Consider the following 21,119-nt stretch of genomic DNA (forward strand, 5'->3'; position numbering starts at 1 on the left):
AATACAAAACAAACAAAAAGACTTTATATATTTATGTTCATTTAAGAAAATACTATTAGTGATGTATTGTTTTGAAATGTACAGTTAATATGTTTGGGGTTATTTAAAATTTATATTGAGAAAAATGTATTTTCACTATTGCTATAGACGAGCATCTACATAAGACTGTTAAATTGATTGTTGTTTTATATCAAACAACTTTTATAATACTCATTTTTATTGTTATAATATTTTATAAATTTTAAAGATTATGACAAAAAATACCCTATCAATATGTACTATATTTGTGAATATGTACATCCAAAAAAATCAATAAACTTTCAAAATAAAAAAAAGAAAAGAAAAAAAAGATCAATTAGCTAAGAAAACCTAACATCTCTAATGTGTATGTTCATAACAACAGTTTCAAAGTAACATAAAGCGAGAAATTAGTACAACTAAAAGACTAAACAAATATTTTATTTTCACATGTGCTCGATTCAGTTTGCAGTAAAACAAACATTTTTGTATCTACGGGTCAGTGGATTGGAAGACTGAACATCATTAACACATTGGGGTTCCCTATACTGAGGTGTATATGCAAGGCAATTGCTCTTAAATTCTAAGCAGGCTCATTCTTAATTTGGTAGAAACTGATCAGCTGAATATAAAATTTATATGCAAATATACAAAACTTAGAGTATAATCTTGAAAATAGAATAGTAGTTCTTATGCTGATTTCAAAACTTATTTTATTAAAATGCCACAAAATATAAATGAATCAGTGGAACTAGGTACAGAGGCTAAAAATAAAAAGAAAATAAGCATATATATATTTAAAACCCCAGTTGAATTTTGGCAAGTCACCAAGCCAATCCAATGGAGAGAGACATTCTGACCCTCCAACAAATGTTAATGTAACACTGAGAAATTTATATAGATAAAAATAAAATCTTAACTGCTATGATCCATGATCCACATCCATAAATATCTGAGATGGTTGGCAAGACTGAATGAAAATGTTTAATACTCTAGAAAACTAGTGGGAAAAAAACATTAGAAGCATCTCTGTGACTTTTAGGAACACAAAGGCCTCTTGGGACTTTAAAAGCAATAGTCATGAAGAAAAATTGTTGTAGTCTATGAATATTAAGAACTTCATCTCACAATAAAACACTAATAATAAAGCAGAAGTGTAAGGCAGAGACTGGGAGAAATTATTCTCAAATGTGTATCTGACAAATAGCTTATTTCTAGGTCATATGAAGAAATGCTTTAGTTGGGCCTGGGAGATGACTCAAGGGTGAAGAACACCAGCTGCTCTTCCGGAGGACTGGGATTTAGTTTCCAGCACCCACAGGTGGCTAACGGTCATCTGTAACAACGGTTCTACAGGATCTGCTGCCCTCCTCTGGCCTTCCTTGGCATTGCACACACATGTTGTGCAGATTAACTTGCAGGCAAAGCACATACATCCATAAGCAAAAATAAGTAGATCTTTAGAACAGAAATGGTTTAGTAAAACAACAATAATTCTGAAACCACAATCTAGTTTTTAAGAAATAGGAAGACTTGGAAAGACAATTAAACAAAAGAGTTCATATGAATGTTCATCATGAACACAAAAACTCTTCCTTAAAACAGACATGTATACAAAATAAATTTAAACCATTTCTATCTCCTAAGAGGTTAAATTGAAAAGTACAGAAATATCAAGTGTTGGTGAGGATGTGAAGTAAGAGAGACTCTCACTATGGCAATGACAGGAAGCTTTATGACCGTTTTGAGATAGTTTCTAGAATTAAAGCTCATGACTTCTTCCTTTCTTTGATTTGATTCTGACCTCTATAAATGACATTTTCGTAAACGCACTTTCACAGAAGTTAATGCATACTTGCTGTTTCCCCTCCTACCTCTCATTTACTCTCAAAATCATGACTACAAAGCACCTAGCTATCTTAACGGTGCTTGGCGAAGCTCAACAGTGGCTTCTTTGCTGTCAAAGGCGTATTGTTTGATCCGTTTCACTGACGCAAACGGTATAGAAATTTTTGCCTGTAGTTTGCTGGTTATTGCTCATCTGTTTTTTCAATCCTCACTCCAGTCGTTGTATTTATCTATGCATCTGACATCTTTGTTCATACAATCCAGGAGCTGTCACTGGACCATGTTTACTGTCTACTTTGTTATTATTATCTCACATTTGCCTTTGTCAATTTCCAGATCTGGGAACCTTAGATTTTTTTTCCATTTCTTTTATCATCTCCCTTGTTTTCTACATTGAATCTATCACCAGGTTTCACTAATTCTTCTTCCTAATGTCCTCACATCCATCCTCTGTCTCTGATCTGCTCCATCTTAGATCTCATGACTTCGGATTGTGCTGGGAACATAGCTAGAGTGTTCACTGGCAGCCTCCTGTAAGATTAAACTCATCACTTATAGGGACTTACCATCCCTGGTTTGTGCCATAGGTATAGACATAAAGAGACACCTGGTTATCATTTCCATGGGGCCAGGTACCCTTCCCAGCATGGGCATGTCTCAGACGGGAAGAGTCTACTTAGAGAATTGTAAAGGAAGTAGCCTGGAATATCCATCTTCCTGCCTTAAGGAGTTCATAAAAGGAAAGGAATGTCTTTCTTCCAAGGCCAGAAAGCTAAGCGCTTCCATAAACTAGACTCACTCTTACATCTCATGAAGACTCTCATCTGAAAGTAGAAACTTAGCTATACAGAGGAGATGAGATAAAATAAACAGTGTGTGTGTGTGTGTGTGTGTGTGTGTGTGTGTGTGTGTGTGTGTGTGTTAGTTTCAAGTCCGAATCATCCATCTCTGCCTTGCTCAGGGTTTAGTTATGTAGGCTCAAGGAATTCCTGTCTATCAGAAGGAATTGTTTTCTTTTATCTGCAAGGACCTTACCAGCAAAGGGATGGCTCTACCCACTTCTAATTTGAAATGCTAACTATAAGGTTCTTCATCCCTTCACTGGGAATAATATACTCTCTTTCAGGAACCAGTTTACTTCTCAAGCCCATTCTATGGAATTCCTGGTTGTTGACTGACCTAAAGGAAAGGCTGGGCTTGTCACATTTCCTTGGAAAAATGCAAGAGGAAATGAATTACTCTCACAACAGCTTATATTTTTGGTATGTCTGTATCAGGGGCTACTTCTGTTCTCATGAAATCAGACACTGTTCCTGTTGTATTCCTCTGAATGTTGGCTGTAATCACTCTGCCTTAAATGCCATGCATCTTCTTTGACAGGCTTGTCCATAATGCCAGTGAAGTCTTGTGCTGTATTAAGTGATCCATCAAAACGTTTGAAAACATCCTTCTTTTATTATATTACAACTTTGAAATCCATCTATCCAAATCTCGCTAATGATTACAAGATTTCATTCTTACTACCATGTGTTTAAAAGATCACATCGTATCCTCTGATCTTGACATGAATATATAAATCTGTAAGCCATATGCTTTGATTCTAACTACTTGGCCACTCTTCAATCTTGACATGGCTGTCTCTCAGCATCTGACACTGTGAACCCCATAGTTTCTCCTTGCACTTCTCTGCGATCAGTCTCTTCCCTACTTTCGGATCTCTTCAGTGCATGAGTCTTCACCAGCTGAGATGCAAATATTATTTTAACGTTCTTCCGGTTTGCACCTAACTGATGAGAGCAGCCATGCAAAGAACAAGTGCCTTCAGTTGCAAGCACTCAGGTTTCCTAACCAAGATTCTCTTTGTTTTGAAGGCGTTTTCAGTGAGTAGTTTTTAGTAGTCTTTGTTGGTTGTTCTCAACCTGCTCTGTTCCAGGATAAACCTGGATGAAGGTGTGAATGACAGTGGAGCTTTTCATGGGGTTAGCCTGGCAATGTGTACTTAGATTAGCACTCTTGATTTTTTCCCCTTACATTCTCTACTTCTGCTCCCTGCTCCCCTCAACTCCAACAAAAGCCAACATTACTTCTTATTCTCCCTTGAGACAAGATCTCACTCTGTACTCCAATCTAGTATAGAATTCCTTATAGCTCCAACTGGCCTTAAACTCAATTTTCTCCTGCCTTAGCATATGCTGGGATTATAGGCATGTACTATCACACTCCAGCTACTTCTTTTTTTCTTTATATGAGAAGCCATTTTTGCTGGTCCAGTCTCTGATCCTATGCATATCTTTTTTTTTTTTTTTTTTTTATAAATAGTACATGAGTTCTACTCCAAAACCACCCCAGTTCAAAAGCTCTGAGAGAATCTTCTATACCCATAGAGCAACATTCATATATCTTAGGTCTGTAAGCATATCTGTGGGGTTTCACTAAGTAACTGATACTCAAGGACCTAGCCTACTGTGGAAGGCATTAGTCTAAAAAGAGTGAGTATGTCTTGAACTATACACAAGTCAGGAGGCCAAGCTAAGCACAGTCCAACAGGTAGCATTCAGCTATTGCTCTTGACTGTGGCTGTGATGTGAGCAGTTGCTTCGAGCTCCTGTCACTGTGACGTCTTCACAGGGATGGGCTTGCAGTCAAGAAGCATGTGGTGGTATAGGTGGTATAGGCCTCTTTCTCCCCGAAGTTGCTTTTTGTTCAGGCGTTTTATAGAAGCAACAGAAATGAAATTAGATCACCGTGTCCTAGTCATTTAAAATGCCGAGTTTTGTCTCATTAATCTTTAGACAGGAAAAAAAAAATAGAAGTAAAATAGCACATATCTACTGAGTGTTTGTGCTGAGCAGAAATTATCTTTGATATAGTAGTCACATGATCTGACATGATATAAAGTTTGTTCTAACCTGACTTGAACTTAGCCATTGCCACCTGCCTAAAACACCAATTTCACCAATCTTTAGTTTCTTTTAATAACACCCTGGTAATAGCATCCTGACAGTTTGGCCCCTTCAGTTACTTTTACATTTATTATTATTATTATTATTATTATTATTATTTATTATTATTATCATCAGTACTGGAGTGCTGCTATTCCATCACTGGGGCATTGGTCCAACTTTCCTGTTTGTGAACTAACCTCTGGGCTTGACCCCTGGATGCCCTCCTTTAGAATTGCTACTACAGGAAGCTCTGCTGGCCAAGGCCCTATCAATTTAGGAGTCTACTCTGGTCTTGGTCTTTGATATCAGAGGAATGGGCCCCAGGCATTCCAAAGTTAGCCCTTCTAAAGATCACACTACAATTTCCTACAATCTCATGTTTAAAAGAAATCCTGTTGTTCTCCCTCTATCTGAACATGCACTATTACATTCTAATATACATTTGGAGGCATATTCCTTAATCCCAGCTCTTCTCTCTTCAACAGCTCAGCTCCTTTAATCACTGTCTCAGCCTGATTGACTTCCTCTAATTTAGCAACATTTAATGATTGCCCTTTATACAATGGCTGCTGTGCACACTCTCAACACAGTGTTCCCATTATGTTCTGACAAATTTGGACCAGCATAATGCTTTCTATGATTTATGATTATCTTTTTCCTTCCCTTTTCCTGGTGCAGTTGAGATCCCCTATAACCATCTAGTTCGGGAATTAATGGATTACCTGTTTCCAGCTTCAGCCGTGTTACCATTCTAGACCATAACACTGCAGTTAGGGTAGACTGGGGACGAGTCATGCTCCTCAGCACCAGGTTAGCAGCTTCCAGTAGTTTCTATTCCAGTTCACCTCTTGCTGCTGTGTGGACAGTGGTGGTGTGTGGACATTTGGGGAGGGAGCATGTCCTTCTCCCTGATAATCGCGTCTCTTCTTTCTCTCTTGTTCCCAGACCACCTGGACGTCAATGGGCAAGACATTTCTCAGAGGGAAACAGTAATCCCAGGCCAATTCACTTTTCAGTGCCAGCTCCCAGGCTGGCACCTTCCTGCCTTACTTCTATGTGCCTGTCTGTTCCCACTTACATCCATGTGCCTGACCCTTTCACCCTGACCAGGACACACTGTGCAGAGTCATTTAATCAGCCATGAAGACTGTTATACATCTACAGAAAACATTCCGCCTTCACTGAGACCATCCCATTTCCTTTACTTTGAGACTTCATGTGAAGTGAAAAATTAGTTTAATTTGGCTTTATTCCATTGCGTCTTCCAAATTGTGGTTCTTGCTACTGCAGCTTTGTTTAGAAACATTAGAGTCTTAACAAAGAAACATGTCAAGCTCCCCAATAATGTTTGTCAGGATTAGTAATTCTTTTCAATAATTGGGTTATAATTCTCCTCTTTGGTAGCACATTACCCTCCCCCTACCCAAGTGCAGCCTCTACCTTAACCACCAATCCTTGCTTTCATTTACAGGGTGAGAAACATCTGTGCATTGTTGCTGTCTCTGTGCAATTGCTCCTCAACTACAAGCAGAGCCTTTTTGAAGTGGGAGATCTTTATCATACTTCCTGGTATCTGGTGCAGAACACAACCCTTAGGAGAAATTCAGCATAGACTGTCTGAATGCAGTTGCAAGAACTCAAACAAAAGCCGTTATCATCTGGCTCAGGCAGAAAAGACACTAACCATGCCAGCCTGGAGACCTGAGTTCAATTCCTGTAACCTATAAATAGTTAAGAAGGGAAAAGTGACTCCATAGCACTGTCTTCTGTCTGACATTCCTATGAGAATCCCCCTGTCTCACACACACATACACACACACACACATACACACACACACACACACACACACACACACATCAGGCACACACACAGAATAATAATGAATACAACTTATTATTAAAAACCACATTAGCTTTTCCTAGCACAAATACTGATGCATATCCTAACATTTACACCCTACACACCAGATCCATTATTTCAATAGTAGGAAATTATTTCCACTTTACTAATCACTGTTGCTAGGCGCCTTTCCCCAAACACAGTAGGACATCTCTCTCACTCGTGATAAGACTTCTTGCCTCATAGCTCTCTGCCAGTATTTTGTGTCTAATGCCAATATTTGATAGACATCTGTTTTTCAAATAAAACCTCATTACTACAGGTTTATACTATCCTGAATTTGTGCACACTTTTGTACTTTTGAGATCTTTGTTTTTTCAATAGATACTTTACTGAAGAAGGCGTGTGAACAACCAATGAACATATGGTACGGTGATTGATACCAGTCACTAGAAAAATCCAAAGTTTATCCTTAGAGGCCTGTTTGTTTTATTTTTTACTTTTTATTCTTCTCTCATACAACACATCCTGACTTCAGCTTCTCCTCTCTCCACTCTTCCCAGTCCCCCCATCCCCCAACACACCTCCCCCTCCCTCCACTCTTCCCAGACCTCCCACCCCCACACATACTTCCCCTTTCCTTCAGATCCACTTCTCATTTCTCTTCAGAAAAAAAGCAGCTCTCCTAGGGATAGCAACTGAACACAGTGTAACAAGTTAAAATGACTTGTTTGTACAGTTGTACAAGAGGCACAAACCCTCCTATCAAGGCTGGGCAAGGCAATCCAGTAGAAGGAAAAGAGTCCCAAGGGCATGCAAAAGAGTCAGAGTCAGTGGCTACTCCCACTGTTAGCAGTTACAAAAGAACACCAAGCTACTCAGTTATAACATATATGCAGAGGTTCTAGCTCAAACCCATGTAGGCTCCATGATTGCTGCTTCAATCTCTATGAGCTCCTATGAATCCTGCTTAGTTCTGCGGGCTGTGTTCTCCTGGTGTCCTTGACCCCTCTGGCTCCTATAATCCTTCTTCTATCTCATCTGTGGGGCCCCTTGAGCTCCACCTAATGTTTGGCTGTGTGTCTCTGCATCTGATCCCATCAGCTGTGGTAGAAGCCTTTCTGATGTCAGTTGTGCTAGGCACTATAGGAATCATTTTATTGACTTCTTTTTTCCAGTTAAGTTTGATTCTATCCTGTGTCTCTTGGGCTAGCAAGTCTCTGGTTTCTGGACATTCAGGCAGTGCCATTTTTTGACTTCTGCCTTCTGTGAGTTTCCATGCACCCTGTTAAATTCCCAGTTCAGTTGCTCATCAGTTTATAAGCTTTTTGTGCATCATTAATATTTACTTACTCTTAGGCCTTAACACTACAACTATTCTTTTCAAATAAGCCAGTTGCTTTTTTATTGTTGAATTTTCTACATTTATATTTCATTTTATAGTTTAAATACAATTTTATAGTTTTCTTTAGAATCTTTATTGGTAAAGTTCTTCCTAGATGTCCTGAAGTGTTTCTTGGAACTGGGAGAGAGCTGAGTTTTCTCCTTCAAAGTTTTACTATTTAGCATAAAAAAACGGTATTGGTCCTTAACAGCCTATCTTCTAAACAACTATCTTATGTCACTTCTATTTTGCTCAAATTTGTCTGGTATTCTAGGTTTTCAGTCATTTGCAAAAGAAGAATTCAATTTTTTTCAAACCAATCATTTGGCATTCATATCAACTCACATTCTCTAGTAGTACTAAGGCATACTCATGAGTACTGTTGGTAGTGTGTACTCCTACACCATGTGGGTTTACTTAAAGGTAGCTTGGCATTTTATCATACAGTCTAATGGCTATTTTGTTGGATTTAGGCAATTTTTTTATTATAGTTCATTTCTCTTCATTCTTTTAAACAATTTAATTGTGTGTGTTTTTGTATAGTGTGTGTATGTGTGTGTGTGTGTGTGTGTGTGTGTGCATGTGTGCATGCATGCACACAGTGAGTGTAGATATCATTAGAGGCCAACAGTGTCAGATTCTCCCTGGAGTTGGTACTACAAACAGTTGTGAATCCAACTTGGATGTGTTGGGAACTGAACTTGCATCCTTTGCAAGAGAAGTATACACTCTTAACCCCTGAGACATCTTTCTACCCCCAGTTTCTTTTCATTCTTACCTTATTTGGGGCCACTGTTAATAACAAATATTGAAATCTAATTGATATTTTCCCTTCAAAAATAATTTTAAGCCGGGCGGTGGTGGCGCACGCCTTTAATCCCAGCACTTGGGAGGCAGAGGCAGGTGGATTTCTGAGTTCGAGGCCAGCCTGGTCTACAGCGTGAGTTCCAGGACAGCCAGGGCTACACAGAGAAACCCTGTCTCGAAAAACCAAAAAAAAAAAAAAAAAAAAAAAAAAAAAAAAAATTTAATCAATTATACTAACAGACTTCTTGATTTATAGTCATCCTTCCTTCTTCCCTCCCTCTCCCTAAAAGAGGACAATTTCTCCCACTAAATTATTGGTGCTTGGATCTGGCTGATGGAGTATTCTATGTCTGGGCAGATTCACAGAAGATTGAAAAATAGATGCAATTCTACCACAGGAGCTAATGACACAGCACCACACAGATTTTCTAGACTGTGCAAGATTCCAGTTTTGGAATCTGTTCCACTCTTTCTCCTTAAAAGACTCAGTCCTCTAAAATTATTGTCCCTTTGGCTTTTAGGGTTTATAGCAAGTGATATTTTTGCTCTGTTCATGAAGAGGAAGCCACCAGTCATTCTCTGTGGCACCAAGACTCACTGTACTCATTTTCCCATGATCATTAGGAGCTTTCATTATGCTAAGAACTTAAGCTGGAAGAAGAGGAATAGCAGATAGGTTGCTATCTTCCCAAACACATGAAGTTCAGTAGCTTAATCACCCTATAATTTATCAGACTGTGTATACACTAGGCTGTGGAGAGTTGGATAATAATGATGGGCAAGACAGTTTCTCTGTTTTTAATTGCTTATTTAATGAAAATATGTGTGCACAGGAGCAATTGTGACAAGAAAGAATGAGAGGGGTGTTTTAACAATTTTATAAGTAAGTGTGTTTCAAGATGAAAGCACTAACTTCTAGCTGAAAGAGTTGAGAAAGTTTTCTAGAGAAACTACCATCTGGGATTGTCCTTGAAGGATGGAAACAGCTACAACAGATTAGATGCCAAGAAGCCAGAGATTATTAGGGAAGGCTAACTTTGAATCTGAGTTGCATTTATCACGTGTGATGTGTTGAGATGATCCAGAGGGAGAAAAGTATGCCAGGCAGGAATCAAGGCACAGGGGCAGGGCTGAATGCTGTGTTTTGGGTCACAGTGCATGAAGATGCAAGAACAGCTCATCCTTAATGTCACTATAAAGAGTTAGGTCTTTTTCTTTAAGAAGTATATACCCAACCAACTTTCTTACACAGACACTTAGCAGTGTCATCCCAGCAGAGGAGGGCCATTCTTCAGTTAGGCTACAGGGAATGGAGGCAACAATCTAGAGAATACAGTCAGAAGCTGTTCAAGGGATGCAGATGAGAAGAGACAGGATGGTATGGAGATCTGGTCAGAGGAAACAGATGGATTTGGGGCATGGACTAGATATAGTGATGAAGGACAAGAGGATAAGGAATGTATGTTTTTCTATTATGAGGTTTTGGAACTCTCTGTAGTTGTCTATTGTGGCTATTGAATTACCACAAACTCAGTATCTTAAGACACAAATAGATTTTCTTAGAAATATTCACTTAAGAACCCAAAAATGAGTTTTATAGGACTATGCTCAAAGTGTCTGTAGACTGTGTTGTCTTATGGGAATTGGGGAGATGGTCTACTTTCTCACATTTTCCATCTTCCAGAGACCACCTGGCTCAAATGTAGTCCCTTCCTCCATCCTTAAAGTTTATTACTTTGTTTCTGATAACCTGTGTTCCTCCTATTTCCCTTTACTAAGAACTCTTGTGACCCCACTAAAACCATTTCAGGGATGCAGGAGATTATTCTCAGATCAAGAGCTTTCATCAAATTACAAGTGCAAAGTTCTTTTCACCATGTGAATTAACAAATTCACAGGTTTGGAGATTAGGACTGGGGCATTATTAAGGGGCCATGATTGAAAGCCTACATAAAATACATAATATTTGAACTATCCTTTACCTCAAATGACCAATTTTACCTGGGTACATACTAACTCTATCTTCCAGTACAATATTTTATAGCTAACTCTGTCTATTTGGTCAGCTTTAATTCTGTCTCTTGCTCCCACTGTTAAAAGGCAACAAGATCTTTTAAAGTGATTCCTTTTATTTCTTTAAATAGTTGGATTTTTCCTTTTGGCTTGTTTTTGCTTATCTTTTTCATTTTTCTTTTTATAACCCCCCTTTTTATACCTCTTTCTTTTAAGCTTCCAGATTGTAAACATATGATAAGCATTGAGAGCCAACATGTGCTATACTTTAGGTCCAAAGCAATTTCCTCAAGAATTTGCTCTTGATGGCAGATGGCTGTTTTAACATAGCCACCCATATGCTTCAAAATTCAACTCAAGAGGAAAGGTGCCCAGTGAGCCCATCTCAGAGATTTAGCACAGTATTCTGAGATTCTAAAGCACCAGGATTTCTTCCTTCCTGAAACAAACTGAAAACCTAAGTTAAACGTGCTTTTTTTAGATTTCTGACCATCTGTCTATCAGAGATGTCTAAGCTTATGGAAGTCTATATCTTGTAAATAAATTAAAAGTGGAACAGTGCATAGAACAACAGTGCAGGCTCTGGAGCTAGACCAAGAACTGTCAATCGCAGCTCCATTTTATAATGACCTTCAGAAAATTGTATACATGCTCATGTAATTTCTTATTGGTCAAATAGTAATGATAAATTGGGTTGTTGTGATTACTAACTAAAGCGATTCATTCAAAGCTTTTACTCTAGAATAGTTATGCATTGATTTCTCAATAAATATTAACTATCAGTACTTTTAAAAAGTTAGAGCCATTAAAAATGTGAGATGTTGCCAGACATGCTGGTTCAATGTCCTTAACTTTAGCACTTGGGCAACAGAGGCAGAAAGATCTCTGAATTTGAGACCACCCTGGTCTTACACAGCAAGTTATAGGAATCAGAGGTACATGGTAGGATCCTGACTCAAAATAAATGAAAGATAAAAATATATCTGTGGGGGCTGGAGAGATGGCTCAGTGGTTAAGAGCACTGACTGCTTTTCCAGAGGTCCTGAGTTCAAATCCCAGCAACCACATGGTGGTTCACAACCATCTGTCATGAAATCTGATGCCCACTTCTAGTGTGTCTGAAGACAGCTACAGTGTACTTATTATATATATATATATATATGTGATGCATGCCAGAGTTCTTACCACTGTCTTTTGTCAGTTGGAGACAAATGGAAAAGATAAACAGTGAATCAGAGGTAGAGCATGGTAGCTCAGCAGATAAAGGTGCCTGCACCCTAGCCGGGCGGTGGTAGCACACACCTGTAATCCCAACACTTGGGAGGCCAAGGCAGATGGATTTCTGAGTTCAAGGCCAGCCTGGTCTACAGTGAGTTCCAGGACAGCCAGGGCTATAAAGAGAAACCCTGTCTCAAAAACAAAACAAACAAACAAACAAAACAAACAAACAAACAAAAAACCAACCAAAACCAAAACCGAGCAAAAACAAAACAAAACAAGGTGCCTGCGTGTAGACCTGACAACCTGACTTCCATTCCATTCCACAAGGTAACAGAGAATATTTTTTTATTAAAAAGTTTGGACCTGATTGGTAGACATGAGAATCATTTTCTGTGTCTATAGCATTGAAAGATTTTGAACAGATTAACAAATTAGTCCAGTTGCTAACATGCAGCAAATTTACAGAACAATATAGTAAAATTTCTCCTTCCTCAGAGGTTCCTTAAATCCTCCTTAATCTATACAAGAAGAATCAATTTTTATAGCTGTGAAGTGTTTAGTTCTGAGATTCTTGGGTAATGGTGTTAAATTTCACCTGAGACAGCAAAGTGAGAATCATTAACTGAAGAAGTTATGAGTGTGTCAAACTCAAGGTGTAAGCCTTGGCGTTTTCCTTCAGTGTGGCTTTTTGCCAAACTGCTAAGCCTGGGATCTTCTGACTCTGGGATCCTGGAATGTGAAGTGATAGTGTGCAGGCTGTGGATGCCATCTTCCCTTCACCCAAAGCCATATTAGAAAGCCAGAGAGGCAGCTCCATGGGGAATGGCTGCTTCAGTTCTTGCCTCTCCTTATTCTCTTTATAACAAACAGTTCAATACCCAGAAACCAAATGGGCTCATCTCTGGATCTCCAAACCCAGAACATGTATAGCTCAGTGAGAAGTCCAAGTCTCAAACTCAGATAGGAGCTTTGCAGATTGCTGTCTGATTCCATCCCACAGTTAACACACACACACACACACACACACACACACACACACACACACACACACAATACAAAAACTAACTATAGGTAAAATATACTCTAGCTAAATGGAGAAATACACAGATAAAAAACCTTACATTCTCAGAACACCAATAATGACACTTCAGTTTGTTTTTCCATGTCAGATGCACACAGCACACACTATTCAGAACTTAAAATTTACCTATAATTTGTATTTTACTGTTACTGAATTATTTCCAGACATGGTTTCAGGGAGTCCTATAGTAGTAGCCTTATGTTCTGTTTATGTATTTATGCATAGCATATTGAGTATTTCTCATTATACTCTCATCTCTCACTAATGTGGTAGAGCTGGAACTGAATAATAGAAAGGAAATTGCCACTAGAGGTGAGAATCTGAGAAGAGCAGTGGAATGATATATGGGACAGATACACATATGGCAGCTACCAGATGAACAGGCTACCTGACCCTTAAGCCCTGCTCCTGTCTTGCCAGTTCTCATCAATGTCTCTATTGCTGCTCAAAGCTCGAATCCGCCTGTGGCATTCAAGACTCTCCTCAATTTCTTCAGCTTAGTTTTCTAACCATGGTTCTCATTGCACTCTACTAGACTCCTCATTTTTGCCAACTAATTGGAGTGAGCATGAAACATGAAGTTGCTAATCAGTAGATGTGCAGTTCCCAAACCCAAAGATGAATAATATATTCCAGAGATGTACCATTCAGAATTGTATTTACAATTAATAATGTGTTACATAGTTAAATTATATCGAGGGCAAATACATGCCAAGTTCATCACCACATTGAAATAAAAATAAACACATGGGATAGAGAGAGAATACACAGTGGTAGATTTAAACTCAACCATGTCAACAATAGTAAGTGTGAATAGTGAAAATATTCCTATCAAGGTGGAGAGACTATCATGTTGATTAAAAAGAGACCCAAGTATACCTACAATAAATTCACTCTAAAATAAATATGGAAATAGTTTGACAGTAAATGGATACAAAAATATAACATGGTGATATTAGTTAAAACATGGCTAAAGTAGCCATAGTCATATGAGGCAAATTAGATTTTAGAGAGAAATTTTTATAAAGTAATAAAGAATTTTTTACATAATTCTTAAAGGGACAATTTTCCAGGAGAACATAATTTTAAGTAGTTATACACTTAAAGAACTTAAAAGGACACAAAGTTCCCCATTTCTAAGTGGGATTCAAGCATCCTCACTTGGGTCTTCCTTTTGTTTAACTTCTTTGGGTCTGTATCATGGGTATCCTGTACTTTTTGGCTAATATCCACTTATCAGTAAGTATATACTATGCATGTTCTTTTGGGTCTAGGTTACCTCACTCAGGATATTTTCTACTTCCATCCATTTGTCTGTGAAATTCATAGTGTCTCTGGTTTTAATAGCTGAATAATACTTCATTATGTAAATGAATCACATTTTCTCTATCTATTCTTCAGTTGAGTTGGGTTGCTTCCAACTCCTAGCTATTATGAGTAAAGCTGCAATGAACATGACCTTGGGGTATGGTGGAGCATCTTTTGAGTATATGCCCAGGGATAGCTGGGTCTTCAGGTAGAACTATTTCCAACTTTCTGAGAAAGAGCCAAATTGATTTCCAGATTGGTCTTACAAGTTTGCAATCCCACCAACAATGATGGGGTATTCTACTTTCTCCACATCCTTGCCAGCCTCTGCTGTCACTTGATTTTTTATTTCAGCCATTCGGATTGGTGTAAGGTGGAATCTCAAGGTTGTTTTTTTTCTTTTTTCTTTTAATTTGCTTTTCTCTGATGACTGATGATGCTGCACTTTTCTTTAAGTGGTTTTTGGCCATTCAAGATTCCTCTGTTGAGAATTCTCTGCTTATCTCTGTACCGCATTTTTTGATTGAGTTATTTGGTCTAACTTCTTGAGTTCTTTATATATTTTGGATATTAGCCCTCTGTTAGATGAAGGGTTAGTGAAGATCTTTTCCCAATCTGTAGGCTGCTGTTTTGTCCTATTGACAGTATCCTTTGCCTTACAGAAGTTTTTCAGTTTTATGAGGTCCCATTTATTAATTCTTGACCTTAGTGTCTGAACCACTGATGTTCTGTTCAGGAAATATTCACCTGTGTCAATGGGTTCAAAGTTTTTCCAATTTCTCTTCTATTAGATTCAGTGTGTTTGGTTTTATGTTGAGGTCTTTAATGCATTTGGACTTGAGCTTTGTGCAAGGTGATAAATATGGATCTATTTGCATTCTTCTACATGCAGAGGAGGCAGAGGGAGGGAGGGATCTTGATGGGAGAGGGGAGGGCAAGGGGAATAAAGGGGCAGGATCAGGCACAGAGAGAGAAAGGAGAGAGCCCCAGAGGGTCAGGAGAATGAGTGGAAATATGCAGCTGCTGAGGGTGGGGAGTGGGGGTATTTTCTAGGGAGTTTCAGAGATGTGGGATAAAGGAGTCAACGCAGGTGACTTTAGCTGAAATGCCCAACAATTGGGTTATGGAACCTGAAGAGATGACCACCAGTAGTCAGACAGGACCCCCAGTGGAGGGATGGGGACACCAATCCACCTACAAAATTTTTGGCCCAATATTGGTCCTGTCTATAAGAAATGCAGCGACAAAGATGAAGCAGAGACTGAAGAAATTGCCAACCAGAGACTGGCCCATTTTGAGACCCGTCCCATGGGCAGGCACCAATCCCTCACACTATTAATGATGCTGTGTTGTGTTTGCAAACAAGAACTTAGCATAGCAGTCCTCTGAGAGTCTCTACCCAGAAGCAGACTGAGACAGATGCAAATAACCACAGGCCATCACTGGCAGGAAGTCGGGGACTCCTATGGAAGAATTAGAGGAAGGATGGAAGGCCCTCAAAAGGATAGCAACCCCACAGGAAGACCAAGAGTCTCAACTAACCCAGACCTCTGGGAGCTCCCAGAGACTGAGCCACTACACAAAGAGCATACATGGGCTAATCTTAGACCCCAACACACATATGTAGCAGAGGGCTGCCTTGTCTGGCCTCAGTGGGAAAGGATGTGCCGAATCCTGCAAAGACTTAATAAACCAGGATGGGGGTGGGTGGACACAGAAGGGTCTGCCCTCTCAGAGGTAAGAGTAAGAGGTAAGGGGGAGAAACTGTGGGTGGAGACCCGGAGGGGGCAGCATTTAGGATGTAAATAAATAATTATGCAAACTTTTTAAAAAGTACACAAAGCCAAGTTGTCAAAATTGAAGGAAAAACATGTCTGGAGATTTCAACGGCCCTCTTTCAATAACTGGTACAAAAGGCAGACAGAAATCTAGAGATTTGAACACTCTCAGGCAACTTCATATGGAGTTTGGCCAGTGTAGGCACTAGGAGTCTTATGGGCTTCAGAGTGCTGTTTTGTCCTTTCTGATCTCTGCTGGACAATTATAGTTCTATTCAATTAGGTTGATACAGGAGGCCCTCCCCATTCTTGGTAGACCTTATGTTATTAACTTTGGAAGATGACACACATTCTCATTGTACCTTGTCCTCAGGAACACTGTGTTTTCCTGACTGTTTCTAGGCACCCCTGACCTACTCCATCCTTCCATCCTCATTCCTAGTGCTGTTACTGCTTCCACATCACACCCAAAAGCACTCAGCTTATGTGTGCTCTGCAAAAGCGCCAATTGCCCAAAGTATTAGCCTTTATGATTCTCTAGTTCTTCCAAACTTACTGGAATAGCTTGATAGCTCTGTACTGTGCCCCCATAATCCTCAACCTGACCGTGAATAGAACATTGGCCTCAATCGTATTTTCATCCTTCTTCTTTGTTTGGACTCCTTCTTCCAATAAGAGAGAGAGAGAGAGAGAGAGAGAGAGAGAGAGAGAGAGAGAGAGAGAGAGAGAGAGAGAGAGATCTTGGCAACTTGACAACAGGAACCACAGTGAAAAGGAACTTCTAGGGTCTGCTTTGCTTTAGATGGATTTTATGAACACATAGATGTTCAGTCAGTGACAGGCTACGTACTTAAAAGTGTACATATGCAATATCATGATTGAAATTTTCCTGTTGCTACTTATGTCATAGCCATTGTTAAGTCATAGCACAAGGCATGCCTTATATGTTTGTTGATGCAGACATGCCTACTTCACTGCCAGCCAGAGCACGGAATCATGTAATATATATTATACATTACATATTATGTTACTTCATGCATCATATATCATATATAATAATAAATGACTATTTATTAGATGTTTTCAATGACATTCTTATTTATTTTAAAAATTGTTAACTATGAAAGATCTCCAGACTGGTCCTTCATACCCTTCAGGAAGTAGCCAGAAGGAGGCCTCATTATAGGTGAGACCAGCTCAATGCATGTTTCTTCTCATCTCCAGTGGCATGAAAAGTGAATCTGAAGACATCACACTGGTGATCCATGCCTTGGGAGAGCCTTGGCAATGTGTAGTTTGTGTCTTAGGCTTTTAATAATAGTTTAAAAATAAATGACTACATTAAAAAAAATCTTAGAAGTAAAAACATGAAGAAAAATATTTTTATCATTAATGTGTTCAAGCTGTATTATAACAAATCATGGTTTATTTTTACTAAAAAAAATTAAGGGTTTTGTATGCCTTTAATCCCAGCATGTAGGAGGCAGAGGCAGGCAGATCTATTTGAGTCTAAGACCATTCTGGTCTACAGAGCAAATTCCAAGATATGGCATGGAAAAACCCTACCTCAAAACAAAACACATGTTTTGTAAAGTAACAAGTTAGAGTACACTAAGTTTAATTTACTACTGAAGAGAAATATAAGGTAAGTCTAGTGCAGCCTATTTGTGGAGCAATGGACAGTGTTGTCCTGTCTTCCCATCCACCACGTCATCCCTTCACCCCTCAGTTCCTTGACTGGTCATGACAATTCTCAGGTCCACAAACTGTCATCCTAAGTGCTAAGCTGTACCATTTTGTATCTTTTATACTATATTTTTACTGCATCCTTTCTAACTTTAGCTATATTTAGGCATACAGATACAACTGTGATGTAATTGCCCACAGCCCAGTATTCAGTACAATAACTCACTGCTTTCTGGCCTGGAGCATAGCGTCCAGGCTTATGTATGTATACTCCATATTTGTACAGCAATGGAACTGTACAGTGCCATGTTGCTTAGAATCTGTTACTCTGGCATTCAGTGATTCATGGCTGTCTCCTTAAACTTTTAAGCAGCATATATGGCCTCAAACCAAAGTAATATTGTTTGTTTTTATTATCACTTGTTTGAAGTTCTGTTTTTAATAGCAGTCTTTGTTCGTCTTCCAGTGTGACAGCATTCAACATCTAGGTAATTAAGTACATTTTAATTGCATGCAAGTTGAGTTAAATAAAAGTAGTCATAATCTTCTTTAATTATGCATGTTGCTTTCAAAATTCTTTTTCTTTTTCCTCAAGATTGAAACTTTCACTTGAGAAAGTTAGTTGAAATTTTCCACAATACAATTCAATTCTGGAGTGATTCACAGCATCTCTCATCGCCCTGTGAAGTCAATGCCATTCAATTATTCTCTTCTGTTCAAAGATTAAAACTGTGCCTTTTCATTTACATAATCAACTTGTTCTGATGTCCACAATGCCTCTGAGAGGCCCTGCCAATGCAGAACACACTGCAAATGACACAGGGCTCTCCGCCAATAGCGGTGCCCTCCACTAGGAGCCCAGTAACAAATTTGTCACACACCTCAAACAAGACCTGCACATTAGTCAAGTTGCAAGCTTGCACTTCAGGGGCAGCAGAGCCTCACGGGGCACTGCGTGCATTTTGTTATTTTTTTAGAAGTGAGGTTCTCACAAACCTCTGTGACTAAAGCAAATGCCTTTCAAAGGACATCACAAATGCCTCTCTTCCGTTGCAGCAAAAACCAGTGATAATGGAACCCTGCAGTCATTATAAACTGGTTTGGGGACTCATTTGCCTTTTATTGTACTTCTCAAGACTGTTAAAATTGATTAAGCAATGATGAAAACAAGCTACAGAGGCCTTGGTTAGACATAAATACAAAGGGAGATTATCTAAAATAAAAATCACACACACACACACACACACACACACACACATACACACACACGCCCGTGCGTGCGTGCGCGCGCACACAGAGTTACTGCAGGCCTGCTAGAAGGCTCAGCAGATTAAGGTGCTGCAGACTCTAACATCTTGAGTTTAATTCTCACATAGTGGAAGGAAAGAACTAACTCTGGCAAGTTGTTCTCTGACCTCTCTATGCACTCTGTGGCATGCAGTCCCCACATACAAGAAGGAAAGGAAGGAAGGAAGGGAAGAAGGGAGGGAGGGAGGGAGGGAGGGAGGGAGGGAGGGAGGGAGGGAGGAAAAAGAAAAGAAAATTTAAGTTGCTGATGCCATGTGTATAAAGAATCATTATGCCTGAGAATTGGAGGGAAACTTAAAATTTAACTGCCCCCCAAATCTTAATTTCACGTACAAACAAAACAAAACAAAACAAAACCCCAAACCACTAGAGTTCCTTATTACATTTGATAGGTGTCCTGACTCTTACCTTCCCAGGGAAGTTTAGTGACAACATGGATGTATTATGACCCAGAAATATTAATCAAGTAAACCCTTTCCTCTTCAAGTTACTTTGGTCAGATAATTTCATCACAGAGACAGAGATCAGAATAGAATATAAGAGGTTTGACTACAACAACCTCTACAACTCAAAGTTTGCAAAGCTACAAAAACATCAAAATTAATATTATCAGCACATGTCACCACCTAAAGTTTCTTCATGGGTTTTTGCAATTAATGTGTCCATGCTTTCCATCTGTCCCAAAGCAATTGCTGACATGTAACTTCACGATAGATTAGTTTTCATTTCATAGAATTTATTTCAGTAATGTAATCTGGCCATTACACTATAACCCATACAGACCTAGGACTCAGCATGTAGCCCAGGCTGACTTTGAATTCACCATATAGTTCTAATAAACTCATCCCGCATCCTTAGTCTCTTGAATGTTAGAATTACACATAGAAGACACTACACACAGCCACCAAATTTTAATAGACATATGCTATTCACTTATGTTTTCTTTTTGGTTTGGTTCCCATTTGTTCATTAAAGTAAGGAGGTTTATGTTGTCTTGGGTTTTCATAGTTCATCATTTATTGAGTCTGTGTCATTTCCCTCTGCACAGATACAGCATTTAGCCATTCACTTGTGGATGAACTATTAGATAATTTCTAGTTTGGGACTGTCACTATTACTGATAGCAGCAGGATCTTTCTCTGGCTGTTTTCTATTGAGTGTCTGCCATATGGTTGGGCTTCACTTTTCTCATTGTTGTATCCACATGGATGGGTTTTTATTTTCCTTTGGGCTCAACAAGGGAAAAATGCAAACTCACAGTTATAAATGAATAATTCAGAATGCTCTCTGATTGACAAGAGATACAGACTAAGAATAAATACAATACATAAGACTTGAAAACTGTTGAGCAAATGACCTGATTGTTCTTATAATGCCATCCACCCAACAGCTAGAGAACACAAATTGTTTCCAAGTGCACATCAAACATTCTCCAAGAAAGACTGTTTTCTGAAAAATACTACAAACCTCAACAAATTCAATCAATATTTAATTCATAAGCAGTAAGTTCCCAGACTAAAATAGAATCAAGCTAAAGATAATTAATAGAGAGATGACTGGATAAGAAGTTCCCAGATCCTCGGGACCTGCTTTTAAATAACTCATTTTCTGAAGAAGAAATTACCCAGGGATTTAGTACTTATCTTAACTGAATGAGAATGAAATACAGCACATCACAGTTTGTGACATGTAGCTAATTACACGGAACAATTATCCCTCAACTGCTTATACTAAAGATATGAAAGAATTGTTGAATAAGACCTCCCCTAAATAATCTAGTAAAAGAATAGCAAGCACCATCTAAAGAAAGCAGGGAAATGAAATCATAAGAAGGCATAAAGGTCAGTGGCGTAGGAAACAAAAGGCAGAGATTGAAATCAAG

At 38.9% G+C, this 21,119-nt stretch overlaps 1 long non-coding RNA gene across 1 annotated transcript in view; it reads left to right on the forward strand.

Moving 5' to 3' along the window:
* LOC116094277 overlaps positions 1-6,560 on the forward strand; it is a 23,363-nt gene extending 16,803 nt beyond the window's left edge. Inside the window, exon 5 of the long non-coding RNA XR_004120020.1 lies at positions 6,283-6,560. This is a non-coding gene — a long non-coding RNA (uncharacterized LOC116094277). The remainder of the gene's footprint in view (positions 1-6,282) is intronic.
* Positions 6,561-21,119: the final 14,559 nt, after the last annotated feature.

Source organism: Mastomys coucha, unplaced genomic scaffold (genome assembly GCF_008632895.1).
Source record: "Mastomys coucha isolate ucsf_1 unplaced genomic scaffold, UCSF_Mcou_1 pScaffold16, whole genome shotgun sequence".
Classification (NCBI taxonomy): domain Eukaryota; kingdom Metazoa; phylum Chordata; class Mammalia; order Rodentia; family Muridae; genus Mastomys; species Mastomys coucha.